The 19,240-nt window shown below is 38.3% G+C and overlaps 1 long non-coding RNA gene across 1 annotated transcript in view; it reads right to left on the reverse strand.

Moving 5' to 3' along the window:
- Window positions 1-19,240, reverse strand: part of LOC309862263 — a 203,614-nt gene that overhangs the window by 5,367 nt on the left and 179,007 nt on the right. The gene's annotated exons all lie outside the window — the stretch shown is intronic.

A 19,240-nucleotide genomic window follows, 5' to 3' on the forward strand; every position in this document is an offset into this window, starting at 1 on the left:
CCCAAATGTGAGAGCAATTTATTTTCTTATGACTGACAAAGGTGAAGGCAAGTCACATAATGTTTCCCAAATTTCAAGTCCTCTGTTGATTTTTTTTGTTACAGTCCCTTCTCAACTATATTCAAAAAAATTTCCCAATTAAAAAAAATTATTTATTTATTTGACAGAGATAGACACAGCAAGAGAGGGAACAGAAGCAGGGGGAGTGGGAGAAGGAGAAGCAGGCTTTCCGCCCAGCAGGGAGCCCAATGCAGGGCTGGATCTTAGAACCCTGGGATCATGACCCACAGGCAGATGCTTAACAACTGAACCACCCAGGTGTCCCCAAATTCCCCAGTTTTGTTCTAGGGAATGCCACTTCTTTGCTATCACATAGTTCTTTTGGTATCATAAAATATTCCCTGAAAAAAATCTTGGCTGGCAAATTGTTTTGGGAAATACTAGGTTAAATAAATTAAATAGATTTTTTAAAAGTCAAGACTTCTCTGGAACTAATATGCTACATCAATATTGTCAATCTCCAAAAGAGTAATAGCATATAAAAATTTTTCCAGGAGCACCTGGGTGACTCAGTCTGTTAAAATTTGCCTGCAGCTCAGGTCATGGTCCCAGGATCCTGTGACAGATTACTGCACTATGCTCTCTGCTTAGTGGGGAGTCTGTTTCTCCTTCTTACCCTCCCCCGGCTCTTGCATGCAGGCACTCTGTTGTACTTTCTCTCTCAAATAAATAAATAAAATATTAAAAAAATAAAAAAGAAATACAAGTATTTAAAATTTTCCCCCAAACTTACTTGCCCTGGTACACTGTTCTTTGAATTAACTTTAAGATCATAAGGAATATCCTTTGGAACATAGTTTGTCAACATATGTAGTAATTGTCCTTGATCACCTAAATTTACTTTTAAAAGATCTTGAGTCTGTTGGGACAATCTTTAAGGAAACAAGGAATTTAACACCACTCTGACATCCTAGTTCCAGAGCCCTTAGCTACCTTTTTTATGTGTTTATTCAGTAAGAAATTCTTCCTTTTTTTTTTTTTTTTTTTAAGATTATTTATTTATTTATTTGTCAGAGAGAGAGAGAGATGACAAGCAGGCAGAAAGGCAGGCAGAGAGAGGAGGAAGCAGGCTCCCTGCTGAGCAGAGAGCCCTATGCAGGGCTTGATCCCAGGACCCTGGGATCATGACCAGAGCCGAAGGCAGCGGCCCAACCCACTGGGGCCCAACCCAGGTGCCCCAGAAATTCTTCCTTTTAAAAAGAAAAATTTATGGCCCTGGAATCAAGTGGATAGCCAGATAGCTAGTTTAACCTTGCAAGGCAGATAGTCCATCCCCAGATAATAAAGAGGGGCATAGGGTTGGCTTTTACATATTTCTATCTTTATGATGATAGAATTGAAATGCTTTGAAATAAATTTTAGTCCACTTCCACTGTGGTTTGCAGAAGACATTCTAGATTTGGACGAGAGCACGCTGGTGGTTGCTGTTACTGAAGAGCAGAGCTGGAGGAGCTGTAAGACCTCCCGTTCCCTCTGCCGCCTCCTGTGGAGAACCTTCCCAACAAAGCATGTCAGTGGTTCACACAGAATATACTGGAGCAAGGTAATTAAACTTTACATTTTGACACCATTATATAAAGGCAAGCTTTAGTGGATTTACCTTAAAGGCATCATCAGGAAAAAGGATATATATTCACAAGTGACACATAAACAATTCAGCCAAAAAAAAAAAAAAAAAATCAGGAAACCTGAATTGAATAACTCTTACACTTCTCCTGAAATATAATTATGTAGTTCCAACTTAACTGAAGAGGGCCCTTCGGTGTTCACTATATTGTTTGGAACATGTTGTGTGAACTATTGATGAAACAGTCCAATTTGTTTCTTTTTTTTTTTTTTATTAAAGATTTTATTTATTTATTTGACCGAGAGAGACCACAAGTAGGCAGAGAGGCAGGTAGAGAGAGAGAGAGAGGAGGAAGCAGGCTCCCTGCTGAGCAGAGAGCCCGACGCGGGACTCAATACCAGGACCCTGGGATCATGACCTGAGCCGAAGGCAGGCGCCCCCCAATTTGTTTCTTAATTACTGAACAGTAGCGCACTGCCAAAGATATGGTGTGTGTGTGTGTGTGGAGGGTGATCGCACAAGGCCGTTTACTTGGCCATGCCTTATCCAAGTCAAAAGCATCTGGATTTGGAAGATGAAGTATATGGTTACCCTATAAAATATCCTTTGGGATCCCATAAGAATGTAGCTAAGATACATCCAGCATGACCCACTTCCATGTCACTACACCTTTGGTTTCCATTCTTTCTTCTATGAAAGGTTAGGATTTTCCAATATTGTCACCTTATTGTTATGCCTCACTAAACAGAGCAGCAGAAAAATGAATTCAAGCTACAAAAGTTTATTCGGCCCCTTTTACACATTATTTATTTTCTTTATCTGCTCATTAAGATCACTCTAACAATGATGGTAAAAAACATTAATGACACAGGTACCATCTGGTAAATGAGAATGAAATAAACTTATTTGGGCAGGATATGGTTTCTCTAATCACCAATCTTATACAGACTCTGAGTCATAATCGATGACTTGTCATTTCAACTTGGAGGCTTATGGTTCTATTAAACACTGACATGATTTCATCCTGGCTTCAAAGAGGCAAGGCCAAAAGAGAAATACAGAGTAGTCATTTCAAATAAAAGTGATTTCCCTCAATTCAGTTGGATAAAACTGGAAAATAATTTGACAGAAAAAAAAATTTTGAATTGTGCTCTGAGAAGAACAGATCTCAGTCATTTAAAAATACCTAAAATATTCTGTGGAGTGTGATGAAACTCTTCTGAAGATAAAGAGTTTAAATATAGCCACACTAGCTTCTTCAGTCAATATTAGCTGAAGTGCCAAGAGTAACTAAACATACCAAGATGTTATAATAATCTAGGAAAGGAAGTTATAAAATAATGTTCTTCTGAGTTCTTAAATACAGTAAAAGAATGTCACCTTGAACTTAGTAACACTGTCAATATATTGATGCATTTAGAACTGCAGTTTTATTGGTACATTTTATGGGCTCACCTATGAATTACAAGTGAGAATGCACTTTCTATCTGGTATGTGACAGGTATGTAACAGCTGGTTTGCTTTAGTGACGTAGACATTACACTGAAATGTACTGCACAGCAATTTAAAATTATTATTAAGGCTTCCCAGATCCTAAGTGGCTTTTCTCTTTAGCGTTCATGGTGCGAAGAGTGACAGGTCATGGTTTCCTGAAGCTATCTTATTTTAATGGAGAGAAGAACAAAAACAGAGAAACTGGGAGTCATAATAACAAATCATAATAATAAAAATAATATTTAAAGATTTCAAAGAATTAATAGTCAAAAGAAACATTTTTTAAAAAATATTTGAGTTTATCAATCTTCAAAAAGAAGTTTGGTGGGGGGCAGCTGGGTGGCTCAGTTTGTTAATCTTCTGACTCTTAGCTTCAGCTCTGGCTCAGGTCATGATCTCAGGGTCTTGAGATCAAGCCCCAGGTCCAGCTCTACATGCCTCAGCAGGGAGTCTGCTTGGGATTCTCTATCTCTCTCTGCCCCCCTGGTGCACTCTCTCTCTCTTAAATAAAATAAAATCTTTTTAAAAAAAATGGAGCTGTATCAACATCTACTGAAAACTTAAAAGTGTGTGATTTTTTTATACAGATATTGCCCGTCACATCACACTACTCCAAATTCTTACAAAAACGGTGTAGACTCTGGTTCTTGATCTTTTGCTCTCTTAGTTTAGTATCCAAACGACCAAAGTAACTTATTTTAAAAATATGTATAATTTATTGCAGTTACACAGAAACAGCCTTAATTTCTCTGTGGGTTCCAGTGACTTTTTTTTCAGGGAAGCATTACAAGCTTTTCAGAAACGGTATTAGGTGTATTTATGGTATTTCTCTAGCACTGTAGCCACAGAACCAGTCTGATGGTAAAACATACCCACTGTCCATAGGGGAAAGTTTCTGGTCAACATGAAAGCATTTTAGGTCAATAAAGTAGGCAGATTCTCAATCTTTGGTTATATTCCAATCTCCTGGCCCTCGGGAAGTTATTGTGGGTTGTTTTCTAAAGGAAGAAAGAATATTTTTGAATACTTTGAGTTCGGATTCCCTATCTTTAAGAAAATAAATAAATAGAAGCTTTTGAGAAATGAACTGTTTCATTGACTTGTTTCTGTTTGTTCTCTTGGAGGTGAACCCTATTTATTAGGACTAAGTGAAGCACTTAGGTCTTTAAAAGATAAGTTTTTATTCCTTAGATGACTTTTAGCAGTATATTAATTCATTGTCTTTCTGAAAACAAGAGAAAGATAGGAAAGCTAAGTGACACTACCTAATTTAGAAAAAAAAAAAACTTCCTGTGAAATAGTTAATAACGTATATTATCAATCATGAAAATCCTAATTTGCGAATTTCAGGTTCTTGGAGAAAAATGCTTTTGTGTCATTTCAAGGTCGACACTGACAGACAATAGCACCTTTGTGGAAAACATTCTGTTGGTGCAGGTTCTTTCTCAGACAATCCAATCCAGTGTGAAGGTCAGCCCTTCTTATGGAAAAATGGCTTCAGAGGAATAAGCACACAATATCCAATGTGCAAGCCAGAGATGTGTCCCTGCCTTAATAGTTTCATCCCTTGTAACTGTGGCCTGTTGAAGTAGAGTCATTAATTAAGAAGACTTCAACTGTCTGGTTGCTATACCTCAGGCTCTCTTTGGAGAGATTACACATCCTCTAGTTCCCCTGAGTGGGAGGCAAGTCAACCTGACTAATGAGGACTGTCACTGTGGGGCACCAGGCACTGGGGCCGGCCACACTGCTGTGTCGTTGCTGGGTTGTGGAGCAAAGTGGCACCTTCAGGGTTGAGGCAAAGCCTGCTTCATCATCTTAGGCTCTTTATCCTATGGACAGCAAAGTAGGCAAAGTTTACATCCTCAGCTTGTACAAACCAACTGGCATGAAGTCTCAGGTGTAGAGTACAAGATAATGGCATTGTAGGCAGCAACAGCCAGCTGGGAAATGGCAGAATCTGTAACACGGGAAACTCCATTTATTACCTAGGCACGTCGAGGGGAAAAGAAATCATCATCATCATCATCATCATCTTCATCATCATCATCATCTTGAACAATGAAGAGTTCAGTGTGGTAAGAATCAGTGGTGAAATCGTCATTTCAGTTCGAAAATAACATTTCAGTGTATTCAGTATACATCACACGTTTCTATTTCCAGAACTACTTCTTTTTTTTTTTAACAATTTTTTTTGAAAGATTTTATTTATTTGACAGGCAGAGATCACAAGTAGGCAGAGAGGCAGGCAGAGAGAGAGAGAGGAGGAAGCAGGCCCCCTGCTGAGCAGAGAGCACGATGTGGGGCTCGATCCCAGGACCGTGGGATCATGACTTGAGCTGAAGGCAGAGGCTTTAACCCACTGAGCCACCCAGGTACCCCCAGAACTTCTTTTTGAAATCATCTTTTTCACAGTAGTTTAGGGGGTATTAATTCTTTAATTCTAGCTATGTCAGTGGGTGGCAAATATTACCTCTGTGGTTTTAATGATAGAGAAACTGATTGCCAGGAAAGCTAACAATGTGTTCGTCACTGCACAGTCAGTGGTAAACAGAACCTTAAGATGAAGGATGCAAATAAAATTAAGTTCATCTCTGTTCACTTCACCGCACATTTTAAAGAGGCCAGGCTGCCCCAGGGTCCCCTATGATAAGAAAAACTGAAAGATGCATCTTCCCAGCAGTTTGAGGGTTCATTTTGTTTTAGAAGCGTGGCCACAGCTCGAGGAACAGCATGGGGGTGTGGCAGAAGTTACCTGAAGTCAGCAGGGCTGGCTCTGCCACTCACCAGTTGCTGGACAGAAACCAGGCCTTTCCCTGAGTCTGTCCTAACCTGCAAATCAAGGCTAATATCACCCTAACACTACCTCGCGGGTATTGTGAGGATAAGGATATAGGTTTGAAATGTTTTTGGAGAATGCAAAGTGCTCCAAACCTGGATATAGGTTTGAAATGTTTTTGGAGAATGCAAAGTGCTCTACCCAAATGAAGTATTCTTACTAAACATATGGGTATTGTAAACAAAGCCATGATAGGCAGAAGCTTCCCTTATTGAGGTACTCCAGGGGGATACACTGAGAATATCTATATGAAGCCATGAGGAACTCAGAGTTCATGCCTCCATTAGGGAAAAAAAGGCCAGGGTCTTCATTGCCTAATCCTCATTCAAGGGAAACACATGGGTGAGCTCTGTGTTTCCAGGGTGAATCCCAGGTCCTGACTGCTGTACCTGTGGGAGGCCTCCTGACCTTGGCAGGATTCCTGGAAACTCAGAAGACTCTCTCCTTTTTGATTCTTGTGTTTCAGCTTCCAGCCATGGCCAGCTTGTCACTCTGATAATTGCTGAAATTGAGCAAAGAAAGTTGCCTCTCCCTCTTCCAAGAGACACAACCAAGCACCCGTGTGTGTGTGTGTGTGTGTGTGTGTGTGTGTGTGTGTGTGCAACTGTAACCATTCTCCTTGATAACCCCTGTCACAATTTGCCTGCTTTTTGGCCTTAAATATAAAATCCTTCAAAACATACTCATATTTTCTTCTATTACAAATCAGTGGCAATAGTCCTAGCTGTGAAAAAGAAATAATAAAGATTTCTCATGCCAGCCCCTAAAAATGTCAGAAGTATAGAACAAAACAAACAAAAAAACAATGATGAAGTTTGGGTAACAATGTCTGTTCAGTTCTATCCTGGCACCTATGTGGCTGCTATTGTGTTGATATGTTTCCTTTGGATTACTTCCTAAACCTATGTATTAACTTTGAATATAATTACAATGTCAATTTACTCTTTTGGCCAATTATATACTGTATTAAAGAGATAAACTCAGGTCTTGATAATCACAGTGTGACATACCACTGATAATGCACTGTGAACCCACTCAGAGTAAAATCGTGAAAATCAAAAACATCAACAGGGGAGTAAGAAAGTTTTGAAAACTATTTGTCAGATGGCTCAGGTACAAAGGATACCATCAGGGGACTAAATTCATACTTTGTGCTTTCTTGGACTTCCCCAGCCTTGGATGGGAGGCGGGTGAAAATGGAGTGAGATGAACAGTGATGTGGGTGTTCTGGGCTCTTGTGCTTACTTGTTACTGTAGAACCTTCAATTTCCATGGATATTATTCCCTCCCACCTGATTATGGAGTCTTGGGGGAATCTCACTGGTATTCTCCTAGTTTCTTCCAGTTGCTTTAGTTGCTCTAAGGTGGCCGTGCTCTTCTTTCTCTAGGGGTGGAAAGTCTTGCACCAGGCCCACCTAACATGGGCTCCTTGGTCCCATCAGAAGCAACATCCCACTCTTGGCCTGAAACCCTCTAGAGTTGTCAGCTTGGAGCTTGAATGTTCAGTGGTGGAAGACACTTTTATAAAGCATCTGGTATACTGCGTGCAGAAGGAGGAAGAAGGCCCACCCACCCCCATTTTGTGAGTATCAAATTACTGCTGTCTTGTGAGTTTTCAGTGAAAACAACTATTTTAGGTTTTACTCACAGTGCCTTCTCTACCTGGGACCAAGTTGTGTGTCTATGGGTCAAGAGTGAGGACAAATCTGAGTGACAAATATCATGCTGGGACTTTTCTTTCCCATCTGATAATATGGTAAAGAATGCAGGTTCTAAAGTCAGATCCTGAGCTCTATGAAACCTAGTGAGAATTTAGGCAAGTTTCTTGACTTCTCTCTGTAAGCCTTTATTTTTTAATTGTATTTTTAAAAAATATTTTATTTATTTATTTTTGAGAAAGAATGAATGAGGGCAGGAGCAATGGGGAGGGGCAGAGGGAGAAGCAGACTCCCCACTGAGCAGGGAGCCACATTTAAGACTCAATCCCAGGACTCTGGGATCATGACCTAAGCGAAAGGCAGATGCCCAACGACTGAGCCATCCAGGTGCCCCTCTCTGAGCCTTTATCACAGTCCCTCTAAAGTAGTAATAAAATCTGAGTCACAGGCCCATTAACCTTCTGAAGATCAAGCAAAAATAATCCATGATAGTGACTGGCATACAGCCACAACTTGGTAAATATCAGCTATCATTTTTTTTTCAAAATATTCACACTGTGGGGCAATGTAATTCTTAATGTGAAAAAGAAAAATGAGATAAACTAATTTCAAGTGAACACAGGAACACCTCTTTTATGGAAGTGTTCTGGTATGCATGTGATGGAAATTGTTTATATCTTCAGGGGGTGGGACTGGGGGGTAGCCTTCCCATCCTCTCATCTCCATGACTTAATTCACAGATGTTGGGCAGGTGCTGGGTCTAAGTTTTGTAACAAATTTCTATCTATGATGACCACAGTCAATTTATTTAAGATATCTTTATAAAAGTATGTATTTATTTTTATTTTCTTAATTGTCCCAATAGTGCCAAATGTCATGATCAAGCTGCTATATTTTCCTCCATGACTTGATTAGCTGCACTAGTGGAATGAAATGGCTATTTTTGGCACAATGTTAACCATAACCTTAGTATCTCTGTTCATGATTTTCTTTATCAAACAATAGTAATTATACAGCTGCAAGGGGGAACAATGAGAAATGACTACTAAAACTCACTGAAATACTCTGAAATTCAAAGGGCTCAATAAGTAATAATGAGGCATAGTCAGTACAACACAGAGGACCCTATTTTATTTCTAAAAACAAACATTTCTGATAAACTAATTTGCATCACAGGAGATGAGAGACTACCTCATGCTCAAGTCAGGTTTGATAACTGATTCTTTTCCATACAGAGGAGGAACTATGAATTGTGGTCAGAATGAGAATCTAGACACTTCCATCATCATAAAACAGGGAGCTATTTTTTATACTCTGAATTGTATCTGCTGCATCTTCTCAAGGGGAAATCTATGAAATAAAAAAAACCCCAACCTACAAAAATTAAATTTCATCCTTTTTTCACATAGGCACTTTGAAGCATTAAGTTCAATTTCCAAAAAGTGCCTTAGTTGTGGAAGGTTTTGGTTGAAAAAATAAACCCTTGTGTTATGAAAATTGCCTCAGAGGATTTCATGGCCCTGACGTTCTTTTATTCATGAGTAATGAGTGCCAAAACTTATTTCAAAGTATAATGATGAATATGCTAATATAAATTTTGTTCTATCCACAAGCAATTGAATATCTTACAGCCGAGGACTAGTTCATTATCACAATATGAATGCTGAACTGAGTGGGTTGTTAGGGCTCTTCTTGACCTCCTTTGCACAAACAAGACCACATGGAATCAAGCTGTCACAAATACATTTGTACAATGCCTATTTTCCCTCCATTTGGGTCAGCTGAAACCACTGAATGGTTTTTGCAAATACCAAAACTCAGTGTATTTTATATTTTCTCCAACTTTTGCTACAGTGAGGGGTTAGCAGCAAAACAGCTACTGATATTCACTGGTTGGCAATTACAGTTCCATGAAAAAGGAATGAAATCAAATTTTATTTATACTTAATCTTGTTAAGATTGAAACTATGTTTCTGAAAATAATTAAGAAGATAGCATAATGGACATAACACTACCAAATCAAGAACTGTACAATAAATCTAAAAATAGGTAACATTTATTAGAATAAATAACAATGAAAATATTGTTTATATGCTACTGACAAAAATTAGACTGTTGTCAAAATAACACCACACTATTAATAGAACAACAAAGGTTTACACTATTTCATTTTTTACTATGGATTTTAGGTGCAATCCATGCTTTTAAACTACGAAGGCTTAATTTTGGGGGGCACATGGGTGGCTCAGTCGGTAAGCGTCTACCTTTGGCTCAGGGTTATGATCCCAGGGTCCTGGGATCAAGCCCCACATTGAGCCCTGCATTGAGCCCCACATCGAGCTTCTTGCTCAGCAGGAAGCCTGCTTCTCCCTCTCCCACTCCCCCTGCTTGTGTTCCCTCTCTCTGTGTCTCTCTCTGTCAAATAAATAAATAAAATCTTTAAAAAAAAAAAGACTTAATTTTTCAAATTGGCTTTTAAACACTGAGATTCAGAAATCAGCATCAATTAAATAATCAAATTCAGTATTTAAATATCAAGCCATGGGAAATTATGCTGATTGTATTTTATTAGAGTCAACTGGCAGTTTTACACATTTAAGGAGATCTGGGAAGTTATTATGATGTGAGCAAAGAAGATCTGTCTCTTATTTGTGGGTGGTTTTAACTAGTGATAAGGAAATATATTTAGATTAGCTGAATCAGGCTGTGTCTTTTGTTCTAAAACAGGTAATTATCATCTCTAAGATTAAAGACTGAAAATACCTTTCTTACACATCAATCATTTTGTTCAGATTTTATTACCACACTATTATATATCCTAATGCACGGCCTATGAGGTTCATTGTGAAGAAGTGGTCATCCTGTTTTCCACTGACTTAAAAAACAATGCCACTATTTTCAGAAGGGAATTTTAAAGTATTAAACATAAGACAGGGATTTGAGTTTATAGCATTCATATTAGCATTTTAAAATAATTTCTTTACAATCACTAATCTTATCCACAGATGGGCTTATTTTTAGACATGATCCTCTTTGGAAGACTTAATGCTCAGTTACCTTTCTCTTTGCTGGTTGGTTTCTTGGTTAAAATACACCAGGATAACTGTCTTTGTTAGGGGGGAAAAACAAAATCTGACTGTGAATTAGCTCTTCTAATTGAGACAGCATTTTTGTGAAGGAGACATTTTATTTTAAAAATATACTTTATATTTAGACTTCTTTTTATAAAACCTATGTTGGGGAAATTGACAGTCACCTTTGTTCTGAATTATTTTTTAAATAACTTTCATTTTACAAAATGGACTATGCTTTTAAAATTAGTGAGCACTTTCAAAGCCATGTGTTCCAGTCATGCATATAGAACAGGTATAGTACATGCTCCAGTATGTACTGTATAGTACATGTATAGTACATGCTCCAGTACTTATGCATATAGAAAAGATTTTGTTCGGAAGTTATGATCTGGTCTAGAAAGAAATCAGATTTGTGTAATAATGCACAATTTAAGGTGCTACTTGATATATTTGACATGAAGAAAACTTTATTAAAAATTTTGTCTAAATGTAGAGTTGGATTTACTATGAAATTAATAAAGCCTCACTTGCAAGGGCCCCTTCCATGACCTTGGAAGAAGCGCCGTATCTTTACAAGAACATACACTGATCAAGTTTGCAAAATATTTTAGCCACAAGCAATGAAGACCACTGTCCCTTTTCACTTCTACCTCCTTCACTTTCCCTCTTCTCAAGAAGCCACACTTTGGGGATGGGGCACAAAGTGATGTTGAGTTGGGAATACATTTATTATAAAATGGTTTTAGGGAGTGATATTCCCCTAGCTAATATAAGCTTCAGATCAGACTTTTTTTCTTTTCTCTATACTGTTTGTAAATCAGTACATTAGATTTTAGTACATAATGTATCAAAATATTTGAAAGGTATTTAACAAAGTGCTTTACCTTATTCTCTGGTAATAGATAAAATGGATGGGTTAGGTTAGAACATAGAAAGGAGAATTTGAAGCTGGCAATGAAAACTGATAAACTGATAAATGTTAACCATCTGTGGATTTTGTCTTTATATATAATTTTGGTATTTGTTTACCCTGGAATTTTGCATTATTTTGATTTTTAAAAAAACTGCATCAAAATATTATTCATCTTGATTACTGAGTTTTGGGGCACAACTTTAAATTTTGTGCCTGAGGTGGGTGTCTCACGTGCCCCGGCCTTGTCTCTCTGTAGCTACTAATCTCAAGACTGAGTCCTGCCTTATCCAAAATATTTAATAGTAACTTGAATATAGGTATATAAAACTTTTTTTAATTTCTATATTACACAAGGCTAGGTAGACGAGAGGTTTATAGCATCTAAATGCCTGACCAAATGTCAAAAGACAAAATGAAGCAAGATGAAAGCAAAGACATTATTAAGTAATTACATTCAGAAAGCCATTTGCCAAATTAAAGCTAGACAAAACAAAACAAACTAGTCTATTACATTCATGTAAAAAATGACCTGGGACTGCCCTGTCCATGCACTCAATGTGAATGAAAAGGGTGATGTGTGCCTCCCATAGCTAGGCTGCTCTCAGAACCATTCCTCACTCTTCCCCACCTCAGCTCTGGAATTCAGGAACAGCATTTCCATGGCTGCCCTGGACCCTGGCTTCTGGTTATGTTCACCCAATGCCAAGCTCTAAGAACTGGAAGTAGGAAAAGAAGAGGATCAGGAGTATTTTTCCCCCTCCTTCCCCCTTTCCTGTATCTTGTGACTCTTCTTCCCACAGACAGCCGATGCTGGGTCTCAATTCCCAGCTTCCACTGTGTGGACATGGCTCCTGGGAGACATTTCGGTGTCTGAGGAGTGGTAACAGCTTCCTTTTCTGCTATCCTCTTGGTGGTCTCTGTACCCCCTGACTTCTCAGCTTTTCTTTCACATGCATAACTGATTCCTTCTATTATAGTTCCCTGTGGTTGGAAGTTGTAGACTTTCAAACTCAAGTTACAGTAATAAAAGGATGCAGATGAAGATACTGGAGAGTCCTTCAGTGTGCAACTGCAGTGTTGCACTTAAATATGGTGTTTTAAAATGGGCACGGTATGGAGGAAAGGAGCTCGGACATCTGGGTTTGAGAGGCAGCCTGTGTATCATTCCCAGTCCTAGTACTGACTAGCTGTGATCATGCACGAGCCAATGATTTCTCCAAACCTGAACTGACTGACCCTTAAAATGATGATGGGGGTCATATTATGCTGTGTACTGAGAGACTCACATAAGGTATGTGATAGAGCTTTATAAAGTGCAAGGCACATAGAGCTGCCCTTGTTATGTCATCTGAGGAACCATCTACCAAACAGAAGAGAAGCTTGAGAGAAGGAATGGCAGCAATCTGCATACATGGAGGGACTTTGGGTAGAAGAGAAGGCATCATTTTCTATAGTGCTCTAATAGAAAGAAGAGTGTCCAATGGATGGAAATTCCAGAGAAGCATATTTTGGCTCACCATGGAGCAGAGCTTTTCAGTAAGTAGAGCTGTTCAATAATCTAAGAGGCCGTCTTAGGAAGCAATGGGCTCCTGATCTCTGATCGTATTCCAGCAGAGTCTAGTGACTCACAAATGGGGAAAAGATAATAATTCCTTATATAATAACAGTAACAACAGTAATTGCTAACATTTATTGAGGGCTTGCTGAGTGCCAAGTTCTGTTCTAAGCATTTAACATGCATTATTCATTTAATTATCACAAAAACCAAATGGATGCAAATGAACTCCTTTACAGAATACACTGAGGGACAGACATCTATAATTTGTCCAACATTACACAACTAACAAGTGGAAGATCTATAGGCTGTGGTTCTAGGAATTTTAGTATAAACATAAGAGATGCTTAATAAATGTATTTTGGCTCAATGTATTTTCCAAAATTACATTATATGAATGCTTTTCATTATTACTGTAGAGGCTGCCTTAGTTTGTTTCTAATAATATTTTTATTACAAAAGTAATAGCAGTTTATTATATAGACAATTTGGAAAATGCACACAAATGCAAAGACAAAATAGAAATCACCAGCAATCACAAAATCCAAATATCAAAACTTTGTTTCAGCATGCATTTCCAGCTATTTTTCTATTCACAGTTTTTACTCTTTAACAAATATATGTTTACATGCACATTTTAAAAAGGTTTTATGTTTCATAAAATTATTTTATTTAGCCAATTGATGGAAAAGAACTTTCATTGTTTCAGCTGCTATTAGGATGAAACTAATAGTGATGTAATTTTCTGCATAGCTTCAAACGACCCTCACTGAGAGTGAAATCTTTAAGTGCCTTTAAGTGTCAGCCTTTCCTAATCCCTGGCTCCTCAACTCTGGCTATTAGGTTAGTTCTACTCTCTTTCTTCAGATCACTGTATTCCTACTGTAGTACTCATCTGTTTGATGTTGATACGCTTAATATGGGTCTTTCTCTAAATAGTGGAACTATTACTCTTGTTTTTCCCTGTATCCCAAGAGCCTAGTACAGGACCTTGCACAATAACATTTGTCAAAGGAACAAATAATATGTGAATAATGTATATTTACTCATTTATTTTTAAAGGTTTATTTATTCATTCTAGAAAGAGAAAGAGCTTGAGCCGGCAGAGGGGCAGAGGGAAAGAGAGAGGATCCCTCAAGCAGACTCACCATGGGGCTCTTTCCGAGGACCCTGAGACTGTGACCTGAGCAGAGATCAAGAGTCAGACACCTAACTAACTGAGCCACCCAGGTGCTCTGATACATAAATACATACGTATTTATAAATTTATATATACATATATATGTGATATACATATATATATGTGTACACACACACACACACGCAGCACATGCATTACCACTAATAGAGTTCTGAAAAATGGGAGGAGGAAGAGAACAGACCTCTGCTTCAATGGGGTCTCAGGCTATGCCAAATACCCTAAGGGAGATTTTTCTGGTAATTTGTTTAGGTATGTTCCACAGACCTTCCAAATCAGTCTCTATGAGTACTTGTTAAAAACTTAGATTTCCCAGCTTCACTTCAGATACACTAAATCAGAATTTTTGAAGAGAGACCCAGGTACATTTAAATATGTTCCCAAATACACAGAAGGTTGAGAGTCTCAACAAGGTGATTCTCAAATACACAATATTGCTGAGAACTACTATCCTTGCCCCGTTAGGCAGTAAAAAAAAAGTCCAGGAGTTCCCTCAGGAAACTTGGAATCATACTCAGAATCACCTATCCTGGGTACCTGATCCTCACTGCTCATTAGTCAGTGAATTCAGGGGAGATATGGAAGGCACAAGAATTTTCTCTTGAACAAATCTCAGAAGCACTCTGATTCCCTAAAGTAATTTTTTAATAGCTGGGTCCATGTTTATTTAATGCATATTTCTTGATTATGTGATACTTCCTTGACAATAACTGATGTCTTCTGATGGAAGAATTTAGCTCCGATATTTTTCCTGGATTGAAAGGGTCCAATCCATACTCTCCACCCAGAGCTTTGATATGGAAGCCAGATAACAGAGATGCATGGTAAAGATATATTAGCTTTCTTTTAGCCATGGCCTTAGCTCAGCTATTCAGCAGAGGGTATGTGCTGATGCCGAGTCTATGTGGTAGGATACCACTAAGGGAAAGTCAAAGTCTATGCTCTTATTTTGGCACTAAAAAATGTATCCACAACACTGACAGTTGTTGATCTATATCATAATTTTAATAATATTGGCTTTGATAGTGAACTACATCAAATCCTAGAAAATCAAAGAAAGGTCTCATTCTAGGATAGATGTTGACGCCAGATATACATCATAAAGACCCAATTCTCCAAACAAAATAGAGTAAGTCTCCTAGATCAATCTTAGTCTGCTTAGTTTTGTTCTGGTCACAACTGGAGAGATACAGAAGAAGACCTAGAACCTTCCCTCTCAGAGCAGTGGTTGGGCAGAGAAGATATTTGCATTCAGTACAATAAGGCCCGAGGTATTAAGGGTAACACTACAGATTTGGAGCCTTAGTATGCATTAGCTTACCTGATGGATGGCTTGTTACAGTTAAGATTTCTGGGTCCTACCCTCAGAGTTCCTGACACAGTGAGTCTGAGATGTTCAAGAATTTGTACTTCAACCAAATTTCCAGGGATTTCTGAGGGTGCTGATTCTGGATCACACTTTGATAACCACTTTGATAACCAATAGGCTAAATTAGGTGGGTCATTTGGTAAATGCTCTGTATATTCAAGAAAGGATTAATAAAAATCAGGGAAGTCTTTCTGACAAGAGGTCTTCCCAAATGAGAAAGGTATGGATGTTCCTGCTTCAGTGGGTACTTGGCTTAACTGAGTGTCATGTGTATAAGTGAGACACGGGCTTCGATGAGCAACTTGACACCACATTCGCCTAGATCAGTTCTGCTCGTGGATAAATAGTGCCTATTCTCTCCATCCTCCTCTGAATGGCAATGGCTTCAGACCCTTCTTTGTCACTTTGCAATATCCTTTTGCCTCTCTCTGGAGGCCAAGTTTGTCTTGTCTCTTCTAGGGTGGGCGAGCACAACCACCAGGTGCCCAGATGGGGTCTAAGCAACTTATAGCACAACAGAGCTCTTACCACTGAGGGTCTGGGCACTGCATTTCTATTAAAACAGCCTAAGGCCATTCTCAGGGATCACATTATATTATTTACTCACACTGAGTTTATATCAAGCAAAGCTTTTTCTTTTTGAAAATATGTTAGGGTCTATTAAAATTATGAAGTTCTTAAGTTCAAACACTGTAGTTTATTTGATCACACATACACACACACACACACACAAAAGCACATATAAAAACTGGTGATATCAGAATATGATCTGTAGCCTAGTTTATAGTATCATACTCATGTTAATATCCTGCTTGATATTGTACTATAGTTATGTAAGATGTTATTACTCGGGGACAATGGGGAAAAGGTACATAGGACCTCTCTGTTGCCTTTTTCCAACCTCCTGTGAGTTTATAAATATTTTAAAATAAGAAGTTTTAACAAAATTAGTAACTTACACTATTCAAGACCATCTATCAATGCTTTGGCTTAATTTCTTTGGCCATATCTTTAATTTTTTTTTTTTTTAATATGTACCCTTTACTCTCCAAACACGATGAAATCTGGTTTCACCACTTTGTAGTTCCATGACCTTAGGCAAGTTTAATTAACTCCTCTTGACATTAATATCTTCATTTTTACAATGATATCAGCTAGATTAGTCATTTTAAGGATTGAATTAAGACATACTTAGAAGAGTACCTGGCCCACAGCAAGCACCCTGTAAATACTGGCAATGATGACGGTGATACCAATGACGGTGAAATGGTGAAGTGGTGCTCACACCAACCTCGAGACAAGCCTGGTTACCTCCCACTCAGCCTCCCATAGTCAAGCCTCCTCAATGCCACAAAGTCAGCTTGGGGACCATGTGTGGGAAGTGCATGTAGGAAAGGATTTAACAAGGATACAGGTGCTTGAAAGGACTGTTGAAAACAAAGGTCAGGGAAGCCTCTGCTAGTTCTTAGGTTTGCCACTGACATTCACAGAATCAGAAAGTTCAAACAACTATGGGAAATTGCCATCGATGTTTACAGCTACCTTGAGCATGCAAGTAGGAAAATGCCAAAAGTCACAAAAAGCCCTCAACTATGCTGTAGCTCACACATCGGATTACTGCTGTCAAAGGAACAATAATATGGTTTTGTGTATCCTTTGCCTCCAAGTTCTGTGTAAGACTCTCATTGACAGAATCTTTCCCAAAATGTAACTAACAAGGGTTTCATGGAAATGTTGCTCCCAGCCTTTTAGTCCCTATGATGCAGAGGAACTACACAGAGAACAAAGAAAGTGCTCCAATTTGACAAGAGACAAAATACATCACGTTTTTCTTGACTGCTTTCATTATTGTGCCAGTCACTTCTCTAAACCCTCCTTATATTCCTGTTTTTTGAAACTTCTTACATAAAATTTTACATTGTAGCCTTTTATGAATGTGGATTAGCTCTCTTACTAGACATAAAACTCTAGAAGTTTTTTTTTTTTTAAAGATTTTATTTATTTATATAAGTGACTCTTAATCTCACCATAACACAAGTTTTTTTTTTGTTTGTTTAATATAATTTTTTATTTTTTATAAACATATATTTTTATCCCCAGGGGTACAGGTCTGTGAATCACCAGGTTTACACACTTCACAGCACTCACCAAAACACATACCCTCCCCAATGTCCATAATACCACAGTTTAAAACAGCATCAGCCACATAAGAGATTCTCACCACATGTTTATTGAAAGTGTATTAATGTATCCCATTCCTATTTTTTCATCATTTATTATTTGATATGAATAGCAATTTACAATGGAGCAAACCCTAAACTCTGAGGCGCAGAGAGAAAAAGAAGAATCATTCGCACAAACAAAAATTGAGTGGTTTATTCAACCTCTTCTAAAAAGCAATTAAAATCTCTCAATAAAAAGACACATTTTCAATAAAACTGAAACATTTAAATGTTGAATTCCCTACAGAGAATGAATAGCAACCTTGTGGTGATGGCTTTCCCACAGTTTCTACCAGTAAAAGAAAGGCAGCCTCTCACCCAGACACTTGTAATGGCTTAGGAAGTACTTAGGACCCGTGTGCGGTCTCCACTTCCATGGCTGGGCAAAACCGCAGGAAAGAAAAGGAAAGTGCTGCGTGTGGATTCACTAATAGAAGAAACCTAGCACTAGTACTCTGAGAGCACTGAAGACAAGTCACTGCAGCAGGGAGCTGGGCCTTGTAGTTCCACTGACTTACATGATGAGACTGTATTTTAAAACAACACTGAAGTCACCTTAAGGATGTAATGTTCTCCTTTTGGAATGGCCATTTTGTATACAAGAAAGAACAGTCTCTTGTGGTTCAGAAGCAGTCTGACATTTGGGAAGTGCAGTAGTGCAATTAACAGCTGCTTCTCTAATAAACTTTTTTTTCCTGTGGGGCTAAAATTCTTCACTGAGGCAGCTGTTAATTTCCAAATCAAATTCTGCTGGGTAGAGGGTGACTATTTATAGAGGTACTATTTGGGAAATTCTGAGAAAGACACTAGCTAGTACTGACATTCTCTGGTCATGAACTTATTCTGCTCTTTTTATTTATTTATTTTTGTCACGACCTTGAAAAAGGTTAATATAGTTAAGAGTTAATAGATGGAATAATGGATCGCTCTATCTGTGCAACTGGATCTCTTTCAGAGGGAACTTGTGCAGCGGTCCTCATTATTCCGGATTAAAACTATAACTACAGAAATGTAGAAAAACTACTTCCGGGAGTATGTGAGGGGACAGAAACATTAGTAATAACTCACTATGTTGGGTGGAAGGAATGCTCCTTCAAAAGCATGATGATCCTGCCTTCAACTGTGTTGGTTGAAGGTGATTATGAAGACATCACTGGTATCCCTGGGTCTTTCTTAATGCTCCCTTCTTCCCTTATTCCATATCCCTTTCCTCTCAGATGGCCAATGAAGCTTTATCCCTCTTTTATGATATTCTCACAGGAAAAGTCCGATGTCACATATTTTTACCCAA

Source organism: Mustela nivalis (genome assembly GCF_964662115.1).
Source record: "Mustela nivalis genome assembly, chromosome: 3".
Classification (NCBI taxonomy): Eukaryota; Metazoa; Chordata; class Mammalia; order Carnivora; family Mustelidae; genus Mustela; species Mustela nivalis.